The sequence below is a fragment of the Tamandua tetradactyla genome, chromosome 2 (assembly GCF_023851605.1).
Source record: "Tamandua tetradactyla isolate mTamTet1 chromosome 2, mTamTet1.pri, whole genome shotgun sequence".
NCBI classification, from domain to species: Eukaryota; Metazoa; Chordata; class Mammalia; order Pilosa; family Myrmecophagidae; genus Tamandua; species Tamandua tetradactyla.
This window is the reverse complement of record NC_135328.1, coordinates 148279514-148292858: the sequence shown is the minus strand read 5'-3', so window position 1 is coordinate 148292858 and position 13345 is coordinate 148279514. Positions and strand designations below refer to the sequence as shown.

The window sequence follows — 13345 nt, the reverse complement described above, 5'->3', positions numbered from 1 at the left end:
TAACGTAGTGGCGAGAAATGGAGTGGGCAGGAAAGAAGGGAATGCATAATAGCTTATCAATATTTTATGAATAGATAGAACTTATTCTCAAGGTCAAAATTAACTTCTGTGAGCACACATATTTAATAAATATTGGTTATTAATTTTAAGTTTCGAATGCAAGTGTGGATGTTAACCTCAGGGAGCTGTGCTCCAGACATATGCCATGTTCCTCAGGCATGGAGACTATGCTAAAGTATCCCCTCAGTTACCTTATACACATTTTCAGACAGATGTAGATTATACCTTATTAATTGATGATGCTTAAATATCCTCACTGGTCACAAGAGTTCAAAGGGTTGATATTGAGTACTCTGTACCTGGTAAAATCCATAACTTTTAGTACGCATTCAAAAGTATTGATAAAGTGAACAAATATAGCTAGATAAATATAATAGATAAATAAAAGACATAAATTCAATACTACAGTTGGCCTAATGAAAGTATTTTTTTCTAATATATTTCTAACATCATTTGGCAGTGTCTGCTATTTGAAAATGGTCAACTGGCTTAAGGATTTTTTTTTTTTTTAATTTAAAGAAAAATGAAACAACATCTCTCAAATCCCTTTTCTAAGAACAACCTTTTTGGGGCACTAGAAAAAGTGTAAAATGTTTACCATGCCATTTAAAATGAATCTGCAATGAGAAAGATCTAAATTTAATGGGCAAAATTCATTGGCTGAATCCAATCTCACTGATGTTGGCTATTGCTTATTTGAGGATTCGTAGTATGTTTGTCATTAGCTCTGTTCATCAAATATTTTTGGCTCTTCTTCTGAGCACACAGTAGGATTTTATTTGTCCACCCATTTGTGGTTACATATTATCATCTGACTTGCTTTGGCTCTTTGAAATGCAGGTAGAAGAGACTCATCACTTCTGGAACGAGGTTTAAAATCCAATAATCTGATGCACCACGTTTCCTCTCCTACTCAGCAAATTTGGAAGAACATAGATGGAACCTGCCTCAGCTTGGGTTCCTGAGAGAAGAAAAATTAAAGCTGAGACCCAGGCAATCATTGGTGAGCACGTAACTTCACTATGTTGCATGAATACGAAATGAACATGTGGTGTTTTAAGCTGTTGAAGATTGGGGGCTGTTTACTATAAAATCATAGCTCAGCATATTTCTGACTATGTGATCACATCTTTGAATTATATGACTGTGAACTCCAAATAAGCTGGAATGTTGGTGAGGAAGGTAGAGTTCATATATATCAATGGAGGAATAGAAAGTTAAAATGATTTTTAAAAATGTTAGAGAGACAGTTGGATCCTTTTCATAGGTCTGGAACAAATCTCTAACATTTATAAACACCCATTTGACTCTGGGTACATAGATAAAATAAAATAAAGGTTTGGAATGCTAATACAGGTAGGGTAGAACTTACAAAATACATTTAATTCTTATTATAGTGGACGTGCTTTATAATATTCACCTTACAAGTAAGATTGCCTTCGTGCTGACCCCCTTGGTAGTTCCTGTTTCTCCTATATTTACACATAAACACAAACATGAATGCACATCTATATCTATATCAACTCTCTTATACTATATATATTACATATAAATTTGCACAAAATTATTTTGTAACGGAAACTCTTTCATGTTTTTCAGGCAATATAAAGTTGCTAGGCAAAACCATTTTATGAACATCTTTGTGGCAGAACATAAAGAAGTCTCAGTGGTTTTAAATGGCTGCATAATATATATTTTACGTGCAAAGGTGTGTCTCCAAGTTATATTTTTATATAAAAATGTCTTTACTTCCTTCATTCCTTCCTCCCTCCCTCCTCCCTCCCTCCCTTCCTCCCTTCTTCTCTCTTTTACTAAATTGGATCATACTGTCCATGAAATTTGGAATCTTTTTTCCCACTTAATGATGTAGTGTATACTTCTTTTTACTGCGTTACCTATTTTAGAAATGCGCATGTCCTACATAAGAGTTTCAGATTGCCCTTGGAGCTATTTCCATCCACCCCTTCCGCATCAATAGATTCCTTAAGTATAGTAGTTTCCACAGATGCTTCCTAATTTTTAAATTTAAATTTAAAACTACTGCTTATTTTTAACATACCTAGCCCTGCAAAGCAGGGAACATCCTTTTTCACTGCGTCCTGTGGTGTACTGCGGAAGCAGCCTCCTAGCCCAGCCTGGCTCCCACATATCAATTGTCTTCTATGATGCGTCATAACAACTTTGCTCAAGATTTGACTCTGTCAGATGTACGACTGTCAGATGTATAACTCAAATGGTCACTGCCCCTCTGCCAGCAAGAGAGAGGCTGGGAATGACCTAAGTAAGGAGTAAGTCCTAGAAATAAGGATTGGGCTTTAACTGCATTTACGTACCAAAGAGCCTCAAATGTTTCAAATTCTTCAACCTACCAACAAGGATTAATTTTTTAAGTTTCTGAACATCATTTCATTTTGTTTGGCACATATGGCTAACAACTGTTATTTCATTTCAAGAGATTTATTGTTTATAATGGAGTTTTCTTTATTTTCTTTTTGTCATTTAAATTTAAACTTACAAACATCTTTGATATAGAGTTCTATGCATTCTAACACATCATGCCTACATCCATGAAACCTCACACAATCAAGATATGAACAGCTCTGTCACCCCCAAAATTCTTTTATCCTATCCCTATTTTGTCAAATCTCCCCCTACCGTAAACCCTGGGAAAAACTGATCTACTCCCCATCCGTATTGTTTCATCTTTGTAAGAATGTCCCAGAATGAAATCATATACGGCATGTGACCTTTTGAATCTGGACTCTTTCACTTAGGAAATTCCTTTGCGATTATACCAACTTGTTGCTTTTATTAATAGTTTGTTCCTTTTTGTTGCTGAATAATGTTCCATTGAATGTGTATGCCACAGTTTATCCATTCATGTAGGAAAGACATTTGTATTATTTTTTCAATTGTGGCAATGATGAATTGAGCTGCTGTAAGCATTCATGCATAGGTTTTTGTGTGAATATACATCTTTCAATTTAAATTAATTTCCCTATGGTAAATATCCGTGAACAAAATTGCTAAGCCATATAATAAATGTGTGTGTAACTATATGAGAGACTGCCAAACTTTTTCAAAGTGGCTATACCATTTTACATTCTCACCAGCAATGTATGAAAGCTGTAGATGCCCTGCTTCCTTTTTATACTTGGTATTCTCATTATTTTTTATTTTAGCCTTTCCAATAGGTGTTTAATGGTTTAACTTTGCATTTCCCTGGTAGCCACTGATGTTAAGCATCTTTTCACGTTTATTTGTCTTTCTTTTATTCTCTTTGGTGAAGTGTTCACATCTTTTGCGCATATTTAAATTTGGTTATTTGCTTGCTTCCTATATTGAGTTCTGAGAGTTCTTTGCATATTCTGGATAAAGGTCCTCTGTTGGATATGTGATTTGCAAATATTTTCTTCCAATTTACAGATTTTTTTTCATTCTCTTAACATTAGTATCATACAACAAAATATTTAAATTTTGGTGCAATCAGATTTATCATTTTTATGCCTTTTTGTTTGTTTCATGTCTAAGGGCTCTGTGTCTAATTCTAAGGCATGAAATTTTTCTCCTATGTTTTCTCTAAATGTTGTTATTAGATTTTATATTTAGCTTTACAATCCATTTTAAGCTAGTACTTACATAAGTTGTGAAGGTTAAATGGAGTTTAATTTAACTTTTTTCATATGCTGTCCAATTGTTCCAACTCAATTTGTTAAAAAAAAAAAAAAACTATCCCTTCTCCATTGAATAGTTTTTCTGCCTTTGTCAAAAATCAATTGGCCATATCAGTGCGGGTCTATATAGGGACTATCCATTCTGTTCCATTGATTTATGGGTCTATCTTTCACCAATATCACACTGTCTTTATGATAAGTGATTTGATTCCTCCAAATTTATTCTCCTTTTTCAAAACTGCTTTAGCTATTCCAATTCCTTTGCTCCACATATGCATTTTAGAATCAACTTTTCTACATCTAAATAAAAAAAAACCTCTAGGATTTTGATAGGAATTACATAAATTCTGAACATCAATCTGAGAATAATACACATTTTTACTATGCTGAGTGTTCTAATCCATGAAAAGATATGTCCCCCTTCCCATGTATTTAGGTCTTCTTTAATTGCTTTCATCAGTATTATATTTTCAGCAAACACATCATATACACCTTATTAGAGTTATACCTAAATATTTCACTTTCTGATCTTAGGTAAATGCTGCAAAAATGTTTCCCAATTGTTCATTTCTAGTATATCGTTGATTTTTTGTGCGTTGAAGCTGTAGCCTGTGTCCTTACTAAGCTAACTTAGTTCTAAGAGATTTTGTATAAGGAATGTTTGTGTAGGCAATCCTGTTGTCTTGAGAATATAGACAGTTTTATTTCTTGATCTCCAGTTTAATTGCTTTTTATTTTTTTTCATGACTTATTGCACTGGTTACGACTTCAAATGTGACGTTGAATCAGAGTGCTGAGAATAGATGTCTTTGCCTTGTTAATGATCTTAATGATCCCTCTTTCATTATTAAAAATGATATTAGCTATGGATTTTAGTAGATGCCCTTTATCAGGCTGAGGAAATTCCCTTCTTACCCTGGTTTTCTGAGGAATTTTTTTTCTGATCTTGAATGGTTGTTGAATTTCATCAAATGCTTTTTCTGTATCAATTGATATACTCATGAGGTTTTGCTTCTTTAGGCTGTTAATATGTTGGCTAACACTGATTGGCTTTCACATATTGAACAACTCCCATCATAATGATGAATCCCACTTAGTCATGATGTATAATTTTTTTATATTGCTGAATTGCATTTCCTAAAATTTTACCTATAATTTTTGCATCTACATACATGAAGGATATTGGTCTATAATTTTCTTTTCTTGTAATATCTTTGCCTGGTTTGTTATGAGGGTGTTCTAGTTTGCTAGCTGCCAGAGTGCAATATACCAGAAATGGAATGGCTTTCAAAAAGGGGAATTTATTAAGTTGCACATTTACAGTTATAAGGCTATGAAGTTGTCCAAATTAAAGCAAGTCTATAGAAATGTCCAATCTAAGGCATCCAGGGAAGGATACCCTGATTCAAGAAGGCCAATAGTGTTCACGGTTTCTCTCTCAACTGGAAAGGTACATGGTAAACATGATGACATCTGCTAGCTTTCTCTCCAAGCTTCTTGTTTCATGAAGCTCCCCTGGGGGCATATTCCTTCTTCATCTCCAAAGGTCTCTGGATGATGAGCTCTGTGGCTCTTTGGCTCTCTAGCTTTTTCCAAAATGCTTCCTCTTTTAAAGGATTCCAGTAAACGAATCAAGACCCACCTGGAATGGGTGGAGTCACATCTCCCTCTAATCAAAGGTTAATACCCACAATTGCATGCACCACATTTCCATGGAGATAATTTAATCAAACCCCAACCTACAGTGCTGTATAGAGATTAAAAGAAATGGCTGCCTCCACAAGATGGATAAGGATTAAATCATGACTTTTCTAGGGCACATAATCCTTCCAAACCAGCACAAAAGGTAATGATCTTCTCATAGGATGGAATAATAAATACCTCCTCCTTTTCTGTTTTTTGAAGACACAGTACATAATTGGCTTTATGTCTTTGTTAATGTTTGATAGGATTTGCCAGTAAAACCACTTAGAAATGGAAATTTCTCTTTTGGAAGGATTTTAGCTACAGATTCAATTTCTGTAATTGTTATAAAAATATCCAGGTTATCTATTTCAACTTAGGTGAGTTTTGGTAGGTGGTGATATTAAAGAAATCTGCCAATTTCATCTGAGCTTGCAAATTTCCATGCACAAATTTGTTGATAATATTTTCTTATCATTTTAATGGTTGCAAAGGGTAGCTGTATCCCCTCTTTCATTCCTGACTTTCAGTAATTGTGTCTTCTCTTTCATTCTTTGCCAATATTGCTAGTGATTTATTAATTTTATTGAACTTTTTATTGAACCAGCTTTTGTTTTCATTGGCTTTTCCTCCTGGTTTTGTTCTACTATATGTGCTGATTTGAAACTGTTGTGTACCCCAGAAAAGCCATGTTCTTTAATCCTGATTCAATATCGTTTGGTGGGATCTTTTTTATTAAGTTGTTTCCATGGATATGTGACTCACCTGATTGGGGGTGGGACGTTTTGATTAGGTAGTTTTCATGTAAATGTGTCTTCACCCACTCAAGGTGGGTCACTTACTGGAGTCCTTTAACAAGGGACCATTTTGGAAAAAGTTTTAGAGCTGACACAGACAGAGACATTTGGAGTTGCAGAAAGAAAATGTCCCTGAGAACGCTGTTTAAAATGAGAAGTGAATGGACTAGCAGATGCCAGCCATGTCCCTTCCCAAATCAGGCCTTTCTTGAGTCAAGGTATCTTTCCTGGATGCCTTAGCTTGGACATTGTTACAGAATTAGAACTATAAGTTTGTAACTTAGTAAATGTCCTTTATAAAAGCCAACCCATTTCTGGTATATTGCATTCCCAGCAGCATTAACAAACTAAAACACCACATTATGAATTGCTGTCCTTATCTTTATTATTTTTTCCTCTTACTTGCTCTGGGTTTATTTGCACATATTTTTCTATTTCCTAAAGTGAAAATTTAGATTAATAATTTAAGATTAAATTCTTTTCTAATATAAGGATTTTATGCTATAAATTTCCCTCTAAGAACTGCTTTAGCTTCATCCTACAAATGTTCATATTGTATTTTCATTTAATTTAAATATTTTCTAATTTCCATTAAGACTTCTACCTTGACTATGAATTATGTAGAAGTTTAGTTTTAATTTCCATTATTTAGAGATGTTCCCATTGTTTCTTTATTGATCTCTACTTGAATTTCGTTATGATCAGATAACATATTTTATTATTTGATTATTTCATGGATACTTAAAGTGTTTTTATAAATTTTCATTCCTAAGATATGGTCTCTATTGGTTAATGTTCCATGCATACTTGAGAAAAAAATGTGTATTCTGCTGTTGGGTGAAATAGTCTATAAATGAGAATTTGATTCAATCAGTTGATGGTGCTGTTCAATTTTTCTATATCCTTATTGATTTTTTATCTTCTAATTCTATAGATTACTGTGAGGGAAATGTTGAAGTCTCCAACCATCAAATTGATGTGTCTATCTCTCCTTTTAATTTTGTCAATTTTTATTTCATATACCCTGAATATTTGTTGTAGGTATACACACATTTAGGATTGTGTCTTCCTGGTGAATTGATGCTTTTATCATGTAATGATAATGTCTCTCACAATTTGCTTTGCTCTGAAGCCTTTGTCTGATATTAATGTAGTCATTCCACCTCCCTTTTGATTAATATTTGGATGGTATATATTTTTCATCCTTTTACTTTTAAACCTGCTTACAGCTGCCTACAGCCCTGTATTTCAATTGTGTTTCTTATAGTCAGTACATAGTTGGATCAATTCTTTTTTTTTTTTATTTTGACAAACTGTGTATTTTAGTTAGTATTATTTGACCATTTCCATTTTATCTACACATTAGCATGTTTTGGTATTAGCATACCATTTTATTGTTTTCTGTTATTTCTGTTTCTTGTTCCTGTTTCCCCTCACCTACCTTCTTTTTGCTTATTTTGAACATTTTTAGTTTTGTTTGTACTATTTTATTTTTGGACATGTATTTTTTTGTCTTTTCTTTTTCTTTTTTTGGCATAACCAGGCATCAGGAATTGAGACTGGGTCTCTGGCATGACAGGCAAGAATTCTGCCACTGAGCCGCCATTGCACTGCCCTTGGCCATGTATTTATGTATGAATGTTTCAGTGGTCATTCTAGAGATTACAAGATACATACTTAAATTTCCGCAGTATACTTCAAATGAAATATTCCAGCTCAGGATCTCTGGTAAGGCTGAAAATTCTTTTTCCAACCAATGCATGCAGCTGCTGACAGGCCTTGGTTCATTAGGGGCTGTTGGAGGACAGCCTCAGTTTCCCATCTTGTGGAATTTCTGTAAGCTGCTCACATTTTGTCAGCTTGCTTCCTCCTGAATGAATGATGAAAGAGAGAAAACGAGGGAGCTGCAACCATTTTGCAACTTCTTCTCAGAAGTAGCATACCATTACTTCAGCCAAATGCTGTGATTCACATGGAAGCAGGAGGGACTTGAGGACAATCAGTGGCACCTTGAGGCTGACCACCACATCACTGTTGGGCCCATTAGACAACATTCTCTAGGCTAATATGAACAGTTCCATTCTAGGCCAAGCCAGGGTATTTAAAAAAAAATTGTTTTTTTTAGTATTTTTTATAAGCACAATTGTAGGTTTATAGAAACATCATTCAGAACATAAGAGAGTTTCCATATTTGCCCACACCCATCTCCCCCTCACACAATTTTTCCTATTAACATTTTGCATTCTTGTGGTACCTTTGTTATGATGGCTGAAACAATAATATTATAATTATGTTATTAGCTATAGTTCATAGTTTACATTAGGGTTCATTAATTGTGTTGCACAGACCTATGGTGGGTGGTTTTGCTGTTTTATTTTGGTTTTTTTCCTTCATTTTTATTATGGCAACATATACACATCCTAAAATTTTCTATTTCAACCACTTTAAAGTATCCAATCCAGTGGTGTTGATTACTTTCACAGGGTTATGCTACCGCATAGTGAACGTTTTTAAATGTAAACCAGATTATGTCACTTCTCTACTCAAAACTCCCTATTTCCCTCAGGTAAAAGCTAAGTTCCTTCCTACGGCCAGCATGAATCTTTGCAGTCTGTGTCACTCTTACCTCAGAGTCCTCACATCCCCACTTTGCCCCAATCAGCTGCAGTGGCCTCCTTGCTTGGCCTTTTATGGACCAGGTATGCTCCACCCCAGGGCCTCTTCATTGCTTGTTCCCTCTGGCTGGGAACTCTTTTCTTCCAGATGTCCCTATGGCTCACTCCTTCACCCCTTTTGAGTCTTGCAAGTTCGATTATTTTTTGACAAATTGATTTCCTGTGGCTATAATACCAGCACTCACATATAGTGCCCGAAAAAGTTCATGCTGATTAGTGTGAAAACTTTGCAGTTATCTAAGGCCCTTTAGCAGTTGAGAGAAGACGAACCCATTTTCTTGAAACTCATAAAATAATGAAGGATGAAGATGAGCAAAGGAGGTCACAAAAATTGTGGTATATTTTAAATGTCTTCATTTAATTATTTAATGTTTTTTACAAACACATACCAATGCACTGATTTTACAAACACATATCAACACACACCAACCTCATTTGGGGACACCCTGATAATTGCAAATCTGAAGAATTTCATAAATGTTAAACCCAAGAGAAATAGCCTTCTAGTCTTCCCCTTATGATAACCCATATACAGAGATTGATATGACTCTTTATTTTTCAAAATCTACCAATAAAACTCACAAATTCATCTGACAATTAGTCACCAATATTTTCCGTTTTACTGTTCTGATGAAGTTTGGGATCTTAGAGCTAGCTGCTTAGCAACACAGCTTTTCCAGCAAGCATGAAAACTACATGTGTTCATCTGACCCTCTTAATCACTAATTATATATGAGTTGGAGCTTAGTATAGAATTGAGACCTGGCAACTGATCAGTAGCTCAGTAGCATTTGATCAATTCAGGCTATTATGCTGGAACTACAGACAAACAAGAAAGAAGAAAGTCAGTTATTTAGGTTTGGGGTCACAGTTGGTGCCATTCACGGTGCTATAGCAACCTATTTTGCCCATTATTCCACCATTTAACTTAAGCTTGCTATTTTAGATGCTTTAGAGTGATGTTCACGGGTGAAATTTCTCAGGTTTTGGTACCTAAGAGATATTGAGTAAGCAGTCTATTTATACAATGGACTCTATGAATCAAGTATTTGATCATACTTTCTGGTTAGTTTTGGAAACACAGATGCTCAGAGCCCAATTGCAGCCATGCTGTGGTAAATGTATAAGAGGTTATGCTCTGTTTTTTGTTATTATCTTGACCACAGGTTTCATCTTCCTTTCCCTCTTTCTATTTTCTTCACTCCTTATTTAGTCATCTAATTTCCAGGAGTTAATTTTAAAAATCATTTCAAATTCTATTTGAATAAAGAAGATTAGAATAAAAGGAAGGGGGGAAGAAAGGGAAAAGGGGAGGGAAGCAGGACAAAAGATAGTCATAAGCCATGTAAGAATGTTTGTCAATAGTAAGAATATATTTTGATAAATTAGAATGATCAAAACTGGAAAGTGCCACTTTGTAAGTAAATGGGGCACCCATTGCTGGGATACAGGATGCATGGGCAATTTTCAGAAGAGTTGCAAAATTTGGTCAGAGAATATCTATGTCTATCTGTCCCAAAATTAAGACTAAAACTCATTTCCAAAGAGCGTAAAAGTATATTAAATGAACTCCACTCTTTTTTCTAATAATGTTTTCTGGTGAGAAATCCTATGCATAAGTGATATTTAAGTTTCCATTATTGAGTTTCTCTGGTTCTCCATTAACTGATTCCAGTGGCAGGCAACTTCACATGCTTCCATATACTTACAACGGTACCTACAATAAGCACCCAAAGAGCCTAATATCCCTTTTGTATCACAAAATCACCAAACCAACCTGAAAAATAGAATACCTAGAATAATTGAACCTATTTAATTAAAAGTTGGTGAGACACAAATAAAATTCCTCATACATGAAGCAGCTTTCACTGAATCTCCTCCTTTCCTTTACGGCAAATACAATGCCTTCACCCCCATAATATCCCATTTTTTTCTCCCAACATCTCTCTTGCATCAAGTTTCCTATCCGTCTATCTACTTGTCACATGTTATCTTTCACTACCCTGATTGTCATTGGACCAATAATAAAAAATGTTTGGAACACTTTGCAAAAAGTAGGAAGACAGTAATAGTTCCACTATCCAAACATAACTATCTTCATATTAATATACTGTCTTTTAGTCTTCATTTAAAAACAATCATCTTCATAAAGGTATGATCATACCATGTACACACAAAATGCAAAAATCTTCTTTTTTGCATAATATATTCTTAAGTATATCTCCATGGTCTTTGTAATTATCATTTTAATAACTGTACTCCATTTACTATCTTACACTAATACTTATTTTTCAAAATCTATCAGGTTGTTTTCAAATTTTCACTGCTGTAACTAATATTACACAGAATATTTTATGAATAAAGACAGTATGTGTTAAAAAAAAAGTTGGCAAGACGGTAAATTGCTGTTCACCTGTATGTCCTTATTTACTGTTGGGCAAAATGGTTCATAGAACTTCATGCCATAGAGAAGATCTCAGCATGGATATTGAGGCCATTGGGCTTTGTGCATGAAAAGCTTTTTTTACTTCTAAATATGGGGAACTACTTATCCAGTATGGTCTTTTTATCAGTTCCTTCTTTTCTCAGGGCAATGATGATGAAAAGCTTTTCAGGGATGTCTTTAAAGTGAAATATGCAGCCTCTGAAGCCTGAGCCTATTTGTTGTTTCAAAGAGACTTTAAGAAACTGCTCATGGAGACTAATGCTCTTACTCATTGCCATGAGTTCTAGGATTCTCTTTCCTAGGTTTTGAAGAGAAGACAGTCTACTATGGCCAGATATTTCACTGTCTTTAAAAAAAACCAACTACAGTTTCTGAATGCATATATCTGGTGAGATATTAGCTTACACATATTTTTATTAGCTATTAATAAACCTCAAAAAGTGAAGGTAAGATTTCCCTGTACATCTTTTTCTTCTTCAAGCAAATCATAATGGAACAATAGGAAACTATATCACCATCTTTCTTTGAAGAAGAGACTAATAAAGACTTTTAGTGTGAAATGAGTTTCTGTATACTCAGAGGTTCTGATGGATCCATTAAAGTCCATAAGCGACTAAATGGATTCCTTGGTTCCCCATAACCTGACAGGGAGGGTTTGATGGCACAGATAAATAGCTGAAATACTGTATTGGAGCTGATATTAGAAGCTTTCTTTCACAAACATTTTGAGCAGACTCACACTACTCTATTTTTAGTGTCTTCCTACACAAATGAGTGAAGGAGCTCAGCCACAACATCAGAAGTAAGACTTCCGGCTTCTGGGTTCAGTTTGCTCTGAAATCTTATGGCAAAGAAATGGCACTATCGTTAGAAATTTAACAACTGCATAATTATATCTTATATGCTCCCATGGGAGAAAGTATTTGATAGCAAACATCATGTGGCTACAGCTACACTATGATTTGGGTTGGGATGAAAGGATAAAATATAAGAAGACATATTGGGACAACTCTGTATATAAACGTTAGTATTGGAAAGAGAAAAATTTCAAGTTGCATGATAGCTTCATGGACAATTTTTATTTTTCTTATCATTTCCACAGATGTGATTAGTAATAATAAATTACATCTCTAAAGGAATTTATAGTTTCTTATACAGGTCCTAATTTGATACTCATAATTCTACGAGAGCAAGTATTTTTACTGCAATTTTACAGACGAGATGAACAAGAGTAATTTAAGAGCCTTGGAATTTTAAAATTGTAGAGTTGGTAGGGAACTTAGAGATCATCACATAGTTCTCAAAAGTTTTTCCTCCTTTCCTTTTTCTTTTTGTTGAGGGGAAAGGGGTAAAAAAACACGTATTTTTTTCTAATCAGAATGCTCATGTAGAAGTTCATCTTAGAAAACACTTTAAAGTGTAATATTTATTTTCAAGTTCAAGTTTGTAAAATTTTCTTATTATAAAAACAATGTGAAAACAATGTTTTGATTAATCCAAAGTTTGAAAATTGTTATTAATATTAATAGGCATATTATATTTTACACTAAATCCTCCTTTACTTCCTTTATTTATAAATACATTGTATTTATTTCTTATTACCTGTTTATTTCTATACTCTGTGTGTTGCACAGTACTGTAGATAGTTGTCAATTATATGAATGAATTTTTGTACCTGATAACATATTTCATTTAAGAAAACTGCCCAGTGATTTCAGAATATCCTTAAATGAAAACAATCTCCAAATTCCAACTATGAGTACCTGTACAGAAAAATAACAATCCCATCTACTCCACACAGCCACAATAAAGCTCAGAAGTGGAAAGGATCAGGTGAGCTAGAAAGTGGTGGAAGACTCAAGGCAAAAAGAGCAATCTAAAATTATTACGATCCCTTCATGATTATACAAGAAACACCACAAGCAGAGCGCATGCCTATGTTGCTCAAATATTCCACATTTTTGCATGTGAACAAAAAATGATATGCATTTCCAGATTCCAAACTGAACT

At 34.3% G+C, this 13345-nt stretch overlaps 1 long non-coding RNA gene across 1 annotated transcript; it reads right to left on the bottom strand.

Annotated features, from left to right (window-relative positions):
* Positions 1-678: 678 nt before the first annotated feature.
* LOC143662574 (uncharacterized) lies at positions 679-2162 on the bottom strand. Its single transcript, XR_013165437.1, has 3 exons — positions 2120-2162; positions 1481-1532; positions 679-1021 (listed from the first exon to the last, which is right to left on the bottom strand). It is a non-coding gene; the product is annotated as an uncharacterized LOC143662574 (long non-coding RNA).
* Positions 2163-13345: the final 11183 nt, after the last annotated feature.